The sequence below is a fragment of the Aegilops tauschii genome, chromosome 1, assembly GCF_002575655.3.
Source record: "Aegilops tauschii subsp. strangulata cultivar AL8/78 chromosome 1, Aet v6.0, whole genome shotgun sequence".
NCBI classification, from domain to species: domain Eukaryota; kingdom Viridiplantae; phylum Streptophyta; class Magnoliopsida; order Poales; family Poaceae; genus Aegilops; species Aegilops tauschii.
The window spans coordinates 240,143,095-240,149,229 of NC_053035.3; the positions used below are offsets into that span (position 1 = coordinate 240,143,095).

At 50.5% G+C, this 6,135-nt stretch overlaps 1 long non-coding RNA gene across 2 annotated transcripts; it reads right to left on the bottom strand.

Moving 5' to 3' along the window:
- Nucleotides 1-3,297: 3,297 nt before the first annotated feature.
- LOC109739954 (uncharacterized) lies at nucleotides 3,298-5,922 on the bottom strand. Of its 2 annotated transcripts, XR_002227149.3 has the most exons (5): nucleotides 5,648-5,922; nucleotides 5,288-5,542; nucleotides 4,904-5,085; nucleotides 4,229-4,795; nucleotides 3,298-4,142 (listed from the first exon to the last, which is right to left on the bottom strand). It is a non-coding gene; the product is annotated as an uncharacterized lncRNA (long non-coding RNA). The 2 variants fall into 2 exon arrangements; XR_002227147.4 differs by having other exon boundaries at nucleotides 5,288-5,898.
- Nucleotides 5,923-6,135: the final 213 nt, after the last annotated feature.

Here is a 6,135-nt window from a genome sequence, read left to right on the forward strand (position 1 = left end):
GACATGTACAAGCACACAATCCTTGTCTGCATCATGGCTCTAATTGAAATAGAAACAAATTCTGAATTACTTTCCAGTATAAGAAACACAAGTTATTTAAACCACTATGTATAGCATGGCATCGAAGCTAATAAATTTTTGCATTATTCATCACCACATACTTAGATGAAAAACCACAATCGAGATCGGGAAAGAAGAAAATCACCTTGGGCAGCTCAGCCTCAGCGGGGGGGGGGGGGGGACACATCCTCGAAGGGGGAAACTGCTCCTGCAGTGCCACGGGGCTGTAACCTCAAATGGGGCGTTGACCATCTCAGTAGTGGCCGTGAGCGTATCTGGGGTCGGCTCGGTGGCTGCCTCCATCTTCTTGGAGCTCTCTGTCTCGTGGGGATCAGTCTCCCGCATCTGCTCCAATATCGGCAGATCTTTGCCTATTCTCCTTGGTCCATCATGAAACTGACGAATACTAGGAGACCACTGAAAGGAAAACACAATCACAATGACAATGAAACAAAAAAGAGAGTGAGGATCGGTTACTGCTTTGCAAAAGTTCTTTTTTTTCTCTGAACGAAAATATACCAACATCACGGATCCGCTTACCTTCCCTTCGTTGGGAGAGAAGAACAGTGGCAGATGCGAGTGTTGCCTTTCTTGAAGACAGTGAGGGAGAAGGGAATTCAGCGAAGAGCGAAATGATGGTTTCTTCGTCTGTCAAACTTAGACAGCGGGGAGGTGGGGTTTTGTGATATGACGGCTCATTATTGCCGCGCTACGACCGGGGTGACTCTCCGCCTACATACTGCCTTCTAATTTGGTGGATGGCATTTGGGCCCGCGCGCTGCATGGCCCGCATGTCGGTGAACAAAAGTATAACGGCATTCAGTAGAGGGAGACGTTCGATGACCTAGGAGGAGCCAGAAGCGGTATTGTATCCACTGTACTAGTAGTAATTGTTTTTCTGGGTAGCTGTAGAGTGTCTCCATTGTCCTAGTAGTAATTGTTTCTCTGGGCCCAAGACAAAACAGCCTATCCACCCTAGTAAATAGTAAAATCAATTCAAAAGTCCGAAAATCAGTTTCTGAGCTCGGGCTCAGCTGATCCCGATATCTTAGCCGCCAGATTGCTTGGGGATGTGCGCCCTTTGCGGTATTTCTTCACGGTATTCTCCCAAAAATAGGATCGATGGAGGATGCATTGATTGTAACGGGCGAAGCACTGTGCGTCCGGACCAGAAGCACGCCGCACGGCTCAGCCTCCCTTCTGAGCCCACCTGAGACGTCTAACGCCGACAACGGTACAAACGGCCACCAGACATCCCCGCCGTAAATGCATCTACCAGCTCTTGATTTACCAACACATCCCTCCCCCGAACACACCCTTGATTTACCTTGTCCACTGCTTCCCCCCTCTCCACAGGCAGATGTGTTGTACTCCAAGCGCTTGATGCCGACCCGATCGAAGAATACGTAGCTGACTGCAAAGGGATCTGATTTTTAGATTGTCTGCAATCTGAATCATTGGCAATTGGACGACAGAACCGCAGCTATCCATACCTGAATCCGTTGGTCTTCTCGTGCAGCCGCTACTTCAGACCTCACTGTGGTGCCACTCATTGCGGTTTCAACAGACGAAGGCGCCATTGCTACTCCCCTTTGCTTCAAATATTTTTTTAAATAGCTCGGTATTGAGTGTGGAGACGCACCAAGGGGCCTACCAGACGCCCATTCTTATACTGCCTACCCCATCCTTTACCCCGGCACCAGCATGCCACCTGACTCTGAAGTACATTTACTATCTCCAGCAATTCAAATTTTCAACTGGAGACGTGTGCAAAACTGGTGCGGTACATGCATGCTAGAAAAGTGTCTTAGAGACCTCAGCAAACATGTACAGTATATTATTTGTACACCCACCAGTCCTTTGCACTTGCTGTATCAGTATACCGGGGGGAGACAGGGGAAAGATTCAGATAAAATGCCTAAACATCCAACACGGCTAAGCAAAACAATTCCACTCAGTACTTAGCCAACCATCATATCCAGTTTGACACGGAAACGTACGACCCCCGCGCCGTCCCCAGGGCGGCTCGGGGGAAGCCTATGTATGCCGCCGCCGCTCCCCACTACAACACGTCCCCCCTCCCGCCGCTACCGGATGAGTCCGCCGGGCGAAGCCTGCGCCGGAGGACGTTAGCGGCAGGGATCTCCACGCGCTCGGTGGCCTAGGTTGCCGGCGTGAGCCTGTGGTGGTGGGAGACTCGTCCTCGGCGTCTCCAGCCGGCGTGGCGGCTGCCCGGCGCGGCGTCCTCGTCCTCTCGCAGGTGATGAGCTGCCGGCTGCTCATGGCTGCCTCGACGCGACGGCGTCCCAAGGTTTCAGATCTGGCCGTGGCGGGCTCGGCCGATCTGGCCCGTTAGCTTCGGCCAACGGTGAGGTTGGTGGTCGTGCGTGGTGATGGCGCCGCCGCCACACAAGAGGTGTTTCAGCCAGTGGGTTCGCATGCTGGCGGCGCTGGGGTTCCCCCATCCTCATCCGGCAGCGTGAGGGTGCGGAGGTAGGGTTGCTCCGGGCGAAAGCCGATGGCGCGGTGTCTGCGGATGTCGCTCTCCTCCTGGGGGCCGTTGTGGAGTTCTCCGACCTCCTCCGCTCTCGGTTCACTTTCTTCGAGTGAAAGCCCAGGACCTGCGATGCAGGACCAGACGATGGCGTGATACGTCGCTTCCCCTCCTGAGGGCGTCATCTTGAAGATCGTGATTCCCTGCGTGCTTTCCCAGAGCTGGACTTGCACGACATCGCGGCAGGTGGCTGGCGATGCGCCCAGAGGTGGAGCGGTGTTTCCTCCTCCGCGTTGAAGACGGCGGATCTTAGTGGCGTGGCGCAGTGGAGACTCGGCGCCCGATGCGTGTAGATGGACTCGCGCAGGAGGAGGTGGCTGTCTGGCGTCATGGTGGCGTCGATGGCAGAGTGGCCTGACAAGGTAGAAGCCTCAATATCTGCTCTGAAGACGGACCTGTGGAAGATGGCGGCGACGATACATGTGAGTGTGTCAGGCCGGTTTGTGCCCCAGACCCGGTATGTGGCTCGGCTTGGGCTTCCGGCTTTTGATGCTAGGTTTAGGTGAGTGGTCTGGGTATTTGGCCTAGCTAGCATCCCTTCATCATATGGGTAGGAGTAGTGGCATATGTTGCCAAGATGGCGGATTCAGGCATATTGTTGTTATACTTTGTAAGGTCCTCGAGAATAATCAATAAAGTGGCCGCATGCATCTCCCAGATGCAGAGGCCGTGGGTCATCCTCCTTTTCAAAAAAAAAGCCAACCATCATATTACAAATTACCATGATACAAAGTTTTGTTCTTAGCTACAGCAATTACCACTCCGTCTCGAAATTGAGGAACAAGCATGGAGCAATGCTCACAGAAACACACTAGAAAAATCCTCGGAACAACAATAATATAATTTACGCACATAAAGTTCAGACTTCATTTTCAGCAGCATCCAAAGATCTTGTGCGCGTTGTCCGCCGGTCCCTTCCATTCGACAATTCCTGCATCTCTCGGGCTTCCGTGGTTTCTTCGGGGCATCCCCTCTTTCGGGGTATGTAGTCTGTTGTGACTCCCGCGCCGGCAAATGTTGCAGAATCTTGTGCGCTTACTGAGCCCCTTGTACGGTGCCTTCTCTCTGCTGTTTATAGGTCTTCCAACCCCCTCTGCTTCTCTGGTACTATTAGACAATGCAAACCATTCGCCCTAATAGAGTTTCCAGTACTGATGCATCTATCAGCACCCTTGTCCCCAACATATGCGATCTCTCCATTGCCTGGTAATGTACCAGGAGTTAAGCCAGCCATGTGGTCCTCAAAACCGTAACCATCCCGCTTTTCTGCGAAAGGTGCGCCACTCAACAGTAGAGCGTCCAGACCGGCGAACACATCATCGAAAGCTGCTGCACTCGCATCACGCATCCTTACCACCTCCATGGCTTTCGGGTAAAGCGCCGAGTGCCTACAAGTAAACGACAGGTTAACTGAGTTGTCCCTCTGGTACTGAACTAGATGTTGGGGCAGCATGTCCCTCGCGTCCTTTGTTCACCGTTTCAATATATGCTTTGCACGTATCTCCTCGAGATGAAGTATTTCCATGACCTACAAGATATCAAAAAGAAAATCAGTTGTCTTCTCCAAGAACCACAGTTATTCTTATCTGTCATTAAACTGTCCTGGAAGTTTACCCTCAGAACATGGCTGCACAGCATACGAGTGTGCTCGAACTGGCCACACTCACATGAAAACTTGTTTTGGTCCTCATTTATGGTCACTTCATACTCAACCCTGCTCCATTTCTCTCTTTTCCTACAATGTTGTGAACTGTAACATACCTCCTCATCCTCTCTATCTCTGTGACATTTTATAAGTAGTCGCTTCAATCAGCAGACGTCCGAACTACTTAAACATTGCCCTGGTGTATATCTTACTGGCATGTTGCTCTGTCGCCAAATTTGTTCTCCTTTGAAGTAAGGTTTTGCCCATTTTTCTTTGATTTCATACAGCTGTGTCATGTAGGTGTGCTTACTCAAATTGTATTTATCTAACAGCGTATTCCACGCCGCCTCAAACTCATCTTCTGTTAACATGTGGTTCACAACCTTGTGGAATTCAACCTGGAAATCAGAATTCTTTGTATACATCAGTCCTAATGTCTCCTTTGCTTTCTTTAAGATTTGCCATTTGCACGACCTGTGTAGTCCCTGACCCTGGGTACACCTTCTTGATTGTCACTTCCATGGCTCTGTTCTGGTCTGTCAACACAAGCAGCAGTTAGACGTAGCAATTAATTAACAGCTATGATTCTACTGTACACGGTATGAATTTTTCTAGAACATAGTTACTTGCTGTTTGTTATTTACCTATAAGAAATATCTTCGAAGCTAGCCCTCCCATCATCCTCTAGTTCGTCCCTCATCAACACACTAGCAAGTATAATGCTTTGAAAATTATTGTTAACACCGACGAACAAACCAAAAGGCATGTCGTATAGGTTTATCCCGTAAGTCGTGTTGAATGTAATGAAATCACCAAAGAATCCGTACTGCAAAACAGTAATACGCGTTTGAACATCCAATTGATACAAATGGTTCAGGTGCCGAAATTCATTTACGAAACTGTATGTTGTCTGAATCATACCCGAAATCATCTAACTCATGTCTGAATTTTTTCAACACCCAGCAGTGTACAATGCTTAAGCAGAAATTAGAAAATCATACGACGCACGTGATTTACATTTTTCATACCTTTTTATCCAGCCAGAGGCCTGGGGATTGACTCTGTTAGTAGACTATGCTGACCTCGTTGGGGATGAATCCGGTTGTCGTCGAACCCCAGCAAGCATAGGATTGCTGCCCTCGTATCCAATCTGCTACCCATAATCAGAATCAGCAACGGAATATGCAGGGACAGCAACCCCTGCTCCGCTGTTCACCACCACAACCAGAGGAAGCGGATCTGGGTGGTCCCTGCTTTTAGCGAACTCCTCAAGAAGTGGGAACCTAATAAATACGGAGTAGATGACAGTGGTGGCGGCCACTTTTTGCCCGTCAGTGCTCACACAAGCTAGTTGCTCAAAACTTTCTTGCGGATCCGAGGTCACTAACCTGTCAACTGCATCCAGGAGAAACTCAATACCTGCCTCTTCCATTCCTCTCAGCCAGTGGCAGCCGTCGCCAAAATCCTCGTCGCCAAAATCAATATCCTGACCGGTCGTCACCAACGGGGTTGGGGACGGGAGGGCCGTCTGCCGGGATGTTGGGGTGGTGATAGGCGGCCGGGGCACCAGAAGACGAGTGGAGCAGGGGCGAGGCGAGGGTTTCGAACTGTCCTGTTCCTATCTGACCCATGGATCGGCAAAAAGCTAATGTCCTGCTCCACGGCCCAGACCATAACCGCGTTTCCCCCGTCCCCAAAGTACGCGCAGGGCCCACGTACGACGCACTGTTTCATACGGTATTCCATCTCCCAGCCTATTTTCCACAAACCGCGTCAGATGAGCCAGACTGCTTTTCCCGCATCCCGAGCTCGGAATGGAAGGCGGAGATATCGGGATTAGCTGGGCTCGGGCGCCAAAACGCCCCTTCCTCAAAAG